The following is a 12,773-nucleotide window of genomic DNA, read 5'->3' as shown; positions in this document are numbered from 1 at the left end:
GCCATGTATGTGTCATGTTACAAAGTTGGCCGCACTGCATTGTGAGCTCTGAACTGTCCTGCACGAAAGCTGCCGTGGTACATCACAACAGAAGCCGGCACAGCTTGTGTACATCAGATCCATGCCGCAGCCCTTCCCCTTACCATCCTGGATAGTAGAGGTTTCTTAAATGTACCTCTTGGGAGTCAACTGTTTTGCAACTGTTACATTAGCAAAATGAAAGAATACCAGTATCCCTGTAGTTATCGAGGCTTAAGCTGTTAGAAGCAATGGTATTGATAGCTGTAGAATAATACCCAAAGGTATGACTTGTGGGTGGAAAACTGGCATTTAATAAAAGGGCAATAGCTTAAAAATCTGAACCAAACTTCTTCCATTGTTTGGCTCTAAAATGAGGCATCGTAAAAACAGAGAATTATTTGCTAAAGTTACAGCTTTCCACTACTGCCTTACATCTACTTTTCAGCAGCCTGCACAGTTCTAATTTTATTCTAGTATTCGAACAGGGTGACATGCAAGTTTTTGCACTGGGTAGGGGGGCCAGGTTTGAGTGCAGGTTTTTAACCAGTACTGCTGAAATGAACGTGACAGTAGGTCATGATGTAACACTGAGGCAGTAAACACCAGTACAAAATGTGAGGCATCTGGACCATTGCATAGTACTGCCCATAGGAGTTGACTTTCAAATCAGAGTTTATGTCAGCCCTTATATCATTGGGAGGAGGCATACCAACATGTTTAGGTCAGGGCTGCTTTGTGTTCTACCGTCATTTATTTTCTCGGCTGCCCTACTCAACGCAGTCGGTAGCAAACAAAATATTCATAAGTTATAGTGCCATTCATTCCTCATAGAAACACACTGACTGCAACTCCTGCTAGAAATCCCTCTAGTAGTATGATTGTTAAGAGCACAGGTTTTGCCAGTAGACTTTGGCAACAACCCTGGCCCTTCAACCTGCATCCCTGCCTTTTTCAGGACACCTTCTGTCACCATGTGTCTAGCAAGAAAAAGTGGTGGCTGGTTTCAGTGGCTCACTTCCTTAGTAAGCGGTGGTAGCTGCTGTGCTGTTAGGTGCAACATATAAAAGCTTCACAGTTTCACAGCTGCATCCCGCTTTTGAAAGCAAATCAATAAAAATGATGTTACTTAGTCACTTATGCTTGTTTTATGATCAACTTACACCATTTTTCTTGTCACAGGCGTAGGGCCTCTCTCTGCACAAGGTGTATGGAGTTGAGTAGGACCTGTGTTCTAGCATGTGCCCTGGATGGGTAATGAGAGGCCAAAGTATTGCTTGAATGGAGGATATTCAGTTTATTTGCAGATGCTGAGCCATGACAAAGTCCTGTTAAAAGAAAGGAGTAAGTGCTTCTTGAATCAGACAAACTTTCCATGTATTTCACTGTAGTTTATTTTAGTTATTGACTGCCATAACCTACAAAACATGCCTCCTGTCGTCTCCTTGTGGAAATGAGTACAAAGGTTATTAAACCAGATAGAGTAAGGTAATGGTAGTCTGATTCTTCAACCTCTTGATAAGGAAACTCCCCTAGGAAGGGAGAGATCAGGGTTATGGTCAGATGCCAGGAGAAGTTTCCACATTTTTAGCATTGGTATCTTTAGAAAACAAGGAATAAGCAATCACATTTATTGTCTTTTTTACTTCTTCCAAAAGCATTTGAATTTTTCAACAAATCTGATAGAACAGCAGGTATTTCAAATACATTCATTTCCAAACACAACAAAGATCAAGTGGAAGAAAAAGACTACGTTAATATAACTCAGAGGTGAAAGCCCCAAATGTTTCTCGAGCAAGTGTGCTAACCACTAGGATGTTGTATAGATATTTGTCACCATTTAGTACCTGTCTTTAGAGGACTCATAAATGGTCCTGAAGGGAAGTCCTATGTCCTAAGCCTGTTCAGATGTGTTCCTGCACTTATTCAAGTGACTGACTGTTGATTGTTGGTTGATATTTCTCCATACGCAGCTGCCGTAAATCTTCCATCAAGGCATCGACTACATGGTACACAGGGTACTAAGGCAAGCTGAATTGGCTTGAGTCACGTACGAGCTAGATGCTTATAGTTAGGGAGCTAAGCATAGTGTAAGTGCGTTAGATTCAAGGCACTTTGTACTCAGAGTTAAGTTTTGGTTTTGATTGAGGAAACCCAAAACTGTTCAGAAAAAAATCACTTGTTGCCACATTATATCTAATAAATGATAAATGAATGCATACTCATTTCCTCTTAAAATAAATCTGTACCAGGACTGATAAGTACTTGGAGAATGCTGAGATACAGCAATATGTATTCTGACATGCTGGATAAGTTATTAAACCTCATACTCAGATTGTAGCTGAAAGCCCGAGGGCAGCTTGACGTGGGATTCTCTCTTCCAGTCGCTGTTTTCATCAGTGGTTTGTTATGGCCTGGAAGCCATTATCCACCTAATAAGCCTTGTAGTAGAGGGTAGTTTGCGCAACACGTGTCAAACACTGCTAAAGTTGTTACGGTTCATTGGCTTCTTTGGGTTCAATACCAGCCTACTCGTTAGCTACTACTCCTGGAAAGAGCTTGGCCTAGTTTCCTGAGGTTCTCTTAATTCCCTCAGTGGTGTAGGGCTGGAAGAACAGCTTCTGGCGTTTTAGCCAACTTTTCTCTTGTTATCAAGAAGTGTTATCAAGAAGTCTGGTATCAACTCCAGATGCTTGCTGTCCATGCAGACTGCTTAAGGGGAGGCTCAGAAGTTCCCTTTTAATTTGGTTTGCTTAATGCTGGAATCTGCTGATCTTAGTGCTACCATTGTTGAAGTCAATGGGAGATTTGTTTTCTTAAAAAGTGAGATTTGGGTTGCATTGATTGTTTTGTCACAGTGAAGTCTTTACAAATGCAAACTCAAGATCTATATGCTGCCAAGGCTATAATGAACATGTGCAAATACAGATTGTTATATTTTTTTTAAAGGAGCTGCATTCATTTTTCATGTGGCTATTTGTGGCGATGCAGTAACTCCCTGCAGGATGCATTAGCTCACTGCAATAGTTCACCTATTGAAAAACAGAAGAAGGTTGTATTGCATTTTTCTATTATGTATATTTATCAATATCCATCTCTTCCTCTTTATCACCTCTTAATTGTGGGTAGAATTAACAATTATAATCTCTGAAAGGCAGCACCTGCAACTAGTAGCTGAAAGAGGAAAACTATGGAGACATTGGGTCGGTAGGTTTGTGAGGAAATAAAAGATACTCTGGTTCCATTTTTAAGAAATGGCAATCAAAAAAGCAATTTTTACTACAGTTGTTCAAACTAATAGACCCTTTTTTTTGAAAGAGTGGGAAGTACAAAGGAAAATTAAGGTAACTAATTTGCTGAAATAGATATGCAAAGTTCTCCCCCAAATGTGATTTTTAAACCAGGCAACTCATGAACCCAATTACTGGGGATTAGGCTGGAATCATTTACTGAATCTTAACCGGAGTCAGAATTTGGGAGTGTTGGGGGAAGTGGTGGAAAAAGGGAAAGAATGAGAATTAAAATGACCTAGCCTTAGGTTTCTGCTTAATTACAAAAAAAGGAAATGATGCAAGAACTTTAAATAGTGAAAAAATCATTATGTTACTACAGTCTACATCTAAGAATATACTTAGATGGACTTTATGTTCCAGAACAGTATTTAAAATGCAATTTAAATATTTAAGATATGTTTGCTTAAATTTTTTAAATAAATATTGTTGTGGTTTTTTCCAAAGCATATTCTCCTGACAAGATGGCCTTGAAAGTTCATATACTTACTGCAAGTAAAGCTGTCGTACCAAGTTATGTTAAAGTTAAGAGGATCGCTTTAGGGAAAGGATAAAGTTTTAATTGGATTTTTGAATAATCATCTTTTCAGTTCTAACCAAATTTCAGATAGTTCTGTGTCTGAAATACATATTACACCATAGATCTTTGATCTCTACTCAAATTCTGAAGCTCTATGCTTTATTTATGGCACACTAGTCAAGCCTTTCTTTAACATGACAGTTGCAGATTTTGTCATGAGATGCGTGTCACTGCGGTGCTTGACGGGGTTGTTAGCTCTGCTGCAGTAGAAGCGGGGTAACTGCTACAGAGCCGTGCCTGACAGAAGTATCCCACTAATTCTGAGAGCCCAACGTGAGATTTCTGCAACTTGATTCTAGCTAGTACTTCCGTAGCGCGTTATTTGTGCAAAGTGGAGTTTCTGTTTGTTGACTGTAGCCTATGCTGCTTGACAACTTTATGAATTGGGACTCAGCTGTCTCTTGCTTGAGACTCAAAAACAATGGGGAGAAAAAACCCTACTATGCCTGTGAAAGCCTGGACTGGGGCTAGTTCTTCAGAATCTTAGAGAAAATATGGGAAGATGCCCCAGTAAAATTCAGCTCTGTGGGTGGACATCAGATCTCTGCTTCTCAGCTGCCCCTTGACCCCCTTAGAGCATTGCTCTCCTTCCTGCTTTGCTTTAGTTAGGCTTCACCCCCTTTTTCTTTTGGTGACCAGCAGCAGAACTGATGTGGCAGGAAACGGTTTGCTTGCACCCAGTTGAAGTGCCCAGTGCTGCACCCTGCTCTGGGTGCCAGGGACACAGCTGCAGGGGAAATTCTTGCTCAGACCCTGCAATCCTGACGTGGAGCATGCTGGGTACATCTAAATGCCTCAGAGAATTTAGCTGTCTCGTTATTTTTCCCCTGAGCCTGTGGAAGCAAAGATTTTCAGAGGCTTAAAATCAGAACAGATTTGGCTTTCTTTCACAGGAACAAGGTGATCTCCCAGTTTCATCACCAGAGCACTGGGTGGGGTGGTGGGAAGGTGCTAAAGCATCTCTGTGAAATAGCAGTAATATACACTTGAGCAAAATGATACCTATTCTTCATAACTTTGTTCTGAAAGAAATATCTAGGGCTTTTTTCCTTGCTGAAAATTTTTACCAACAATCAGTTACAATGGTGTAAGGGTTGCACAGGAACTTTCAAGCTGAATGGACTAATTCAGCATGGACACAGGCAAATGAATGTACAGTATTTTAAAATAATACTGGGCTAGCCTAATTAGGGACATCTGTCCACTGTTTCCATCCCACCTTTTCCCAGTCAGCCTGTAGAGGGATGTTTGACAGATCCATGGTGGAAAAACATTTGATTGTACGAAATTATTCTGTGAGTCAGAGCGGCATAGGTGTATTTCTCTGTTTTTCATTATGCATCTGATTAAGATAAGATCACTCAGAAAAATCATCAAAACAAAAAAGGCTGTTGCCGTAGACCCCAGTTACACAGTTGGATCAGAAGCCTGTGAAATGTTAGGTGCGAAAGAGCATTAACAGAATGAATGATGTAGGAGTGAGCAGTTTTAAAACAGAAGAAGGTTGTTCTCACTTCTACATAAATTTATCATTTCTTTTCCAGAAGGAAATGATTCTGAGGATTTGAGTATATTCAGGCAGAAACAAGTGTCTGAGAAAGGGAGTATTGAAAGAGCAGGTTTTTGATATAAAATATATTGAAGTAAGATATCATGTGAGCACTTTGCGCTTCCCTGAAGGGCACAATTCTACGCTTAGGCCATTGTTAATGTAATGGGATTTATTAAGAGGAATTTATTTACTATGTTGGCACTTCTCTTGCTGTTACTCCTCCCTTCCTAATGTAGAGTGTGTATATACTGCCAGTATGTACCTGATAGGCTTTGATGCGTACGTAATAGAAAAAAGGAGGAGGAAAGAAAACACTCACATTGTCTTGTTTGTAGAAAAGTTCTCAATGAGAATAACCCAATGTTTGAGATGAATACATGTTTGAGTCTGTTTCTTGAAGTAATCAAGCCATTTTTTTTTTCTTTAGCCCCTACTAAACTCTAGGGTGGTTACACGTTTATGTGACGAAAATAAATACTAGAAAAGAGTGAACCAAGTCTTAACTGTTAGCATGTTCCACTTTTTTTTTTTTTCTCAGTGAGCTTATTTATTGGCATATCAGTGGGTATCATTTCCCATAACCAAGCTTATAAAAATGAGTGAGAAAAGAACAATAATTAGATAATCTCTCTGACTTCTATAAGATTAAAAACTTCCTGCCCACAGATAGACAGCTGAAATACTGGTTCTGTTGAAATCAACATCGAAACTCCTAATGACTTTCATGGAGCCAATAGTGATTTGCCTGTCTGCTTGCTCATTTGGTCTATCTTGATTTATCTCAGGTTTGCTCTTCCTTTGTGTGCTTATTGCTCTTGATGCAGCCTATCAAGCCATGCAACCCCCCATGATAGCTCTGTGGAGATATATTTAATTTGATTTGCTGCTGTCCCCAGGAGTTTATTCTCTGTCAAACAGCTGCCTGTTGCAGTGAAACCTCAATATAGAAGAGCATAATGGTTTATGGATGGAGCATTTAACAACCACCACTGAATGGCATATGTCTGAAAAATATGTTCAAAACATAGTCGTGGCATATGTAAAGGCCATTGTTCTGGAACAGTTATAAGGATACATCTACAAATGCAGCACAGTAGAGAATTACCTGACAAATGTATTCAAGAGTTTACAAACACCTCTGCTATTTGAATGTTTCTGTCCTGTACATTTTAGTCCATTACTTCTGATCAGGTTCTTAATATAAGAATAAGGTAGCTTCAATATTCATTCCTGTGCTTTGTTACTCTGCCATTCTTAATCTCTCTCCATCACTGCTTGTTGCTCTCCCTTCCCTCTACCTCAAAAGAAAAAAAAAGATGAAATAAATGTCTACTGAGGATGACTGAAAAAAATCTGTGTTAACAGGGAATTAACTGAGGTTGCTAAAGCAAAAAAAGACACAGAAAGGCACATTATTTGCATGTGTTGATGGGAATAAGGAAACTAAAAAATAGAAAGTGCCTATGCTCCATCACTGCCAGAGCAGTCGTTTGTAGCTACCCTGACACTGATCTACTGCCGCTGGCTTTATGCCAGAGTACATCCAGTAAGTGAAGTCCTGCCCTTGGTGAAAGTGCTTTGATATTAATTTCAATAGGGCCTGGATTTTATGCACTTATTTTAACAGTGATTAATTCCTATTACTCCTATTTGTATGTTGCTTTTCACACATGCTCAGGATTATACAGGTGAGCAGTAAAACTGAAAATTGAAACACTAGAATGTTATGTTAGAATATAATGTTACCTTAAACCTTAATGAAGTTTCATGGGAGCTGGATGCCACGTTCCCTAACAACTTGCCTGCCCACTCCCTTTCGTCCAGGTGCTATCCACCCACATACTCCTTATCACTTCAGGCAGTTACTTCCCCCCGAGACCTTCCAGCTAGTGGCTGCCAGGATTATTCACAAACATATTTCAGGGCTCCGAAGACCTCCCTGGCATTTAAACTATTTGAACCAAAGGAGTTCATTGTGAGAAAAACATTCCCCAGATGGCATGTCAGAAGGGGTACCAACCTCCCGCAAGCGGGTACCAGCATGCAGCTACAGGGTTCAGATAATAAACTCTTTAGCCAGCACAGCTGGAACAGGAAAAGGTTGTGTGAACAAGCCCTTACTATTACCCTTTGAAAATCCTGACCCCATGGATCAAATCCTGACTTCACATAGAGCAAAGGAGATGGTCTGTGTCTACAAGGACTCTTTTGAAATTAAGCTGAGCATCATGTTTGTGGAGCCAAATCCAAGTTTGCCATGCCTGACTGGTTCCTCCTGGTGTAGTTGTATCGCTGTTTGGCCCCGAGTTCTTGCTACTCCCCTCCGGCTGACTTACCACATGGATTTCTGAAGTCTGTATCATCCAGCTCCTCACACGGTGAGGAATTACCAGTACACGGCTTAGGTACTCATACACGTACAGGTCCGTTCACTCTTAGGAGCATCTGAACAGAGGCAAAAACAGTCAAGCTTGATTTCTAGATCCCAGCATCATCTCACAGGCTGGGCAGCTGGTACATTGAGTAAGTATGGTCCAAAGGTCCTCAGGAACCAGTACCAAAGGGCCATTTTTCACAACTATGCCTCAGTGCCAAAGCCGTGCTTTTCGGGCAGATATTCACTTCTAAAATGTCTTTGGTGAATCCCAGTTCTCAAAAATCCAGAATTCTAACAGATACTCTTAAAAACTAAAACAAAACAGTTTATTTTTAAAGAGATATCTTCTTTTTCAGCTAAACTATGAACAAGAGTTTTGTACTTTTGTTAGCTGGTGAGTAATGCACTTACTGGCAGCTCCATGCTAATCATCGCACAAAAGAAATGGCCTGTAAAGTTACTGGGGTTTACAGGGATATATCTCCAGTTTAGATTCTGTTTTCTTTATAGGAGGAGTCAACATTTGTCCTCAAAATGTTTTGTTTTTGAGGACTAACTACCGGTGTCTAGCATCATAAGCACAAATTTGTCATCAGAATTTCTTTGGGATGAGGAAGAAAAAAATCATGCTTCCTCACATGCTGTCAGTCAAGTGACTGACACTTATATTACAGTGTTAGCTGAGCTCTTCACATGAAACTATGGCATATTACTGCAAACTTCCAGGGAATTGCCCTTTTTAAGGAGAAAAAAGAAAGGAAAAGTGATATTTACCTTCTCTCACTAGGGTATGTCTGTACACAGCAAGGAAATTTCATAAGCTGGTTCTGTGAGTGACCGACTATCCTAGAGTGGCCACACCTGTTCTAGCAATAAGAGGCATCAAGACATTTTGAGGGGAAAATCTGCAGAATAACTAATCCAAGTAAATCAGAAAATAGTCATAATCAGTAATAGGATTACAGTCCTGATCCAGATCTTCTTTCATAATTTCTGTAGGAAATACTGTTGCAACACTGTATGAACAGTGTAACAAATACCCATGCCAGAATACAGGAGTAGATGAATAGTTAAAAGTAAAATACCACCACCACCATTTTATTTAGTTATCTTTAATTTTTTAAAAATTACTATTATTTTAAATGTATGTGGAGGTACAAGCTGTCAAGTCCCCCTCATATCTCCTGGGGTCTTCTTAGACTGGTGACCATGTGCAGGTTTTGAACATACCTTTTTTTAACCCTTCTGGAGCCCTAATGAGCTGCTAATCTGAATGCCATGAACACAGGCTGTTCTGAGCCTGCGCGCTCCTTGTGGTGCCTCCACATCCAGATATTCCCATTTGTTCTCCATTCACACCAATATTCACCTTTCCATTGCACTTCTCTATAGTTCTACCCCAAATCTCAAAGAGGCTGTCTTAGCTGAAATCCTAAAAAGATGTCTATAGATTGTTATAGAGTTTGCAGTCTCTATGGTAGCCTTTACAATTCTCTCATACCTGCATTTTTTTGCTGTGCACTGTAGTCTTACACCGAGCTTTAGTAATTGTTTTATACAATACTTCAGCCAGTAAATAATTTCTGTGTAATAGTAATGCAGTGTCATCTTCTGGAAAATTATTGACTATATTTAATCGGTTTTACGGGATGTATGTACCCCCCTGAATAACGAGACCCCCTGGTTTGTGTGTTTTCAGATGTGTTTGGTGCCTCGGGCTCCAGGTGTTTTTCTGCTTCTTGTAGAGTACAGAAGCTTCAGGATATAGCAAAGGGGTCTTAGGAGCATTTCAAAATAAGAACAAAGTTATCGACGAAGGAGGGTAAGGTGATTGTAGGAGAAAACTGGATTAAAGTGAAACTTATCACAGGTCTCACTTTTGCTGGGTCAGTATCAATCTGCCCTGGATCTTCTGATGTCCTTGAAGTTTTTCTTGAGGAATTTGAAATGTTGTTTTTTCTGTGCTCAAACAAGAAATGTACTTATGTATTTTTAAACAAGGTGTTGTTTTGTTTGGATGTATTGTTCTCTGAGTAGAATGTTGCTGTGCATTTCAAATGGGCAAACAATCCAATTAGAGAAGCATGAGGAGGTCTGATAAATACTGCTTGAAGTGGAAAATGAAAAATGGCTGGAGGCACCAAGAAAACGTATCTTTTGAATGCTAACAAAAAAACACTTAATGCTTTATGGTAAACTCATCCACAACTCTAAGATTCTGGAGAGGACATGAGTACATGTTCAGGTTTTGTGTGTTTATTGCAGATTATTATAGGAGTGATCTGGGTTGTATTTTGAAGGCTTTCTTATGAATAGAGAAGTGTGGAAGGATGTAATACGTTTAGTCTGTAAAAATACCAGCTATAGAGTGAAAATCGGAGGAACCTTTAGAGGAATTAACACTACCTTTTTGATTCAGTGGGACTTTTCCAGTTTACCCTGGCTAGGATATAACTCAATAAGTGTAAAAAACCACATTAAGACACATGAAGATATGAAATAAAGCAGCATGAAGATTGTTTTTGCAATCCTTTCTTAAGTGGCTTGGGGTTACTGTTTTATAAAAGAGGGAATTTATCTTGAAATTTGTCCAAAGGGACGGGGAGCAGCTAAGCATGGAAATCATCAGAAGGGAACACGTAAAGCTTAAAATTCCAAACCTTCATTTTTCTTACTAACTTCCCCCTCATGAATCCAAGTAAGTCTGCTTCTCCACTTATTTCTGTACCATGACAGTACTTTGTTGGTAGCTATATATACTAAAACATGCACATTATCTGTTTGTAGGTTTTTTTTTTGTCCAGTAGTGTCTGTAATTCTTTCTAATCTACTTAAGGGATTTAACCAAAGTATTAACACGAGCCGGAAGGCATAATGTTGTTATTCTGTCATAAAATAACATGAATATCCTTTAATATAGGTAATGTCTATGCTTCATACCTCGGTTTTTCTATACTTTACCATTCCTTTCCATTCTTTGTTTTCACTTTGGAAGTATGTCAGTTCTCTCCATCTCTGTTTATTTATATGATCAATAATTCAACACGAGATACTTCTCAAACAAACCCCTGAAAGAGGTCTAGGTGAGACTAAACACACTGTCAAGGCATCTTTCAGAGTCTTCATTTTATCAGCTCCAGTGCAACAAGCTACGCAAGTGTGTGCCAAGTCTTCAGCCTATGAATGGTCCCATTTCTTTGACTGAATTACTGATGCACTCTGATGAATTAGGACTACAGGTTGTATCAACATTGTATCAAATTATATCAGACAAATCCAGCTACCATTGTCTATGCTCCAAGCTGGGCAGATGTGAGCTAGCTCCATTTTGGAAACCGTACAGGCATATTAATGAAATGATTGGTTGAGGCTCATAAGCCTTGTTGATGAGCTAGCTTGGGTACAAGTCTGGACCCATGTGTTTAAACAGTTTCAGATCAGAGCAAGCTCACATCCTACCAGTTATAACACGGGCAATCCATGTTTGCCATTCTCTTACCTCTGCAAAGGGGAGATAATCAGATGGGACAAGCAATGAAGCCAGAGTCAATGTGTACGGATGAGTGCCTTGCCCGGGGCTTTGCTAGGTCTCCTTCTCGGCCAGCACCACTGGGCCAAGACCTTGAGTTTGTGTGTCACATCCTTTGCAAAACCTGGACATACGCTGACACTGGTCACCCTAGTACAGCATTAGGCTGCTGGCAAACTGGGAGGGTTCTAGACCGGTAGGTACTAAGGCTTCTGATCCATGCCTTTTCAAACCACCTTCAGAGGCAGAAAATACATTTTTGCTTCATTTCAGTGCTTCTGCAAAAGATTTACTATTATCCTTGTTTGCAGTAGACAAACATAGCCAAAGATTCTAAGGTTTGATTTGGCAATTGAGCTTATAAAATAACAAACATAATCCCTCCATCCTACACTGAACAGCTGGTGCAAACTTATTAAATGGCAACCTCCTTTTGCACTGGCTTCCGTTGGGTTTTTGGTTATTCCGCCTTCTGCGTAGTGTGCTCACTCCACATGGTCTTCTTTCTTTTCTGTATTTCCACTAGCCTTTCCTCTACTTACTTATTATTTGCATTTCAGTACCTACTGTTTTGTATGATGTTTGATGCTTTGCTTCATCTAATATTACCTTTGATCTAATGCCTACTATCGCCCCAATGCTGTCATCATTCTTGACTTCCCACTCTATGATATTTCTGAACTACTTTTAAAATCAACATTTTGTAACCTTTTCTAATTTCACTCCCTTCCCTACCACTCTGTGTTTGAAAACTTCTCATATTCTTATTATGGCACACCTCTTCATTGCTGTCTGTCTTCCCATCTGCTCGCTTTTCTTTGAGACCTCAGCCTATTCCATACACATTTTTATATAGATAACGGCGTTAGTGTTATTGGTCTTCTGTGAACCAGCAGATAGTTAGAGCGCCTTGGTGTTCAGCTTTCCTCAGATAAGATATAAGTAACACAGAATAAGGTTACATGGATATTTTACTTAAACTATGCATAGGAACAATAAACTCCTGGGAAGAGATAGTCCCAAACAGAGTGTGCAAAATCACTCCAGTAGTTAACCCTGATATGAATACTTGGCTTTCACATGACAAAAGTTTAGCCTAACCCTGGAAAGAGTTTACCTCATACTGGATACTCTCTTGTTGCCTGCTGCAGTTTTAGCCATAATACTTGTATTAATTTACTACTTCTTGACTAAACAATTCTTTCGTCTATTAGGACAAAGTTAAAAAAGTGAAAAAATGCTGTTTAATGATTTTCCTATAGCAGTGTAAGTGTGAGTGCAAGTGTCTCGCTAAGTACATAAACATACATAATCCTTGCTTTCTCTCTTCTTCCAGGCAACATTTTTTTTTCTTTATAACTCATCCCTGGAGAAAGGTTCATGAGTGAAAAATCATTGCTAACTTCATTTTTTGCCTTCACTGTGAA

This window comes from Calonectris borealis, chromosome 12 (assembly GCF_964195595.1).
Source record: "Calonectris borealis chromosome 12, bCalBor7.hap1.2, whole genome shotgun sequence".
Lineage (NCBI taxonomy): Eukaryota > Metazoa > Chordata > Aves > Procellariiformes > Procellariidae > Calonectris > Calonectris borealis.
This window is presented reverse-complemented; position numbering follows the sequence as displayed.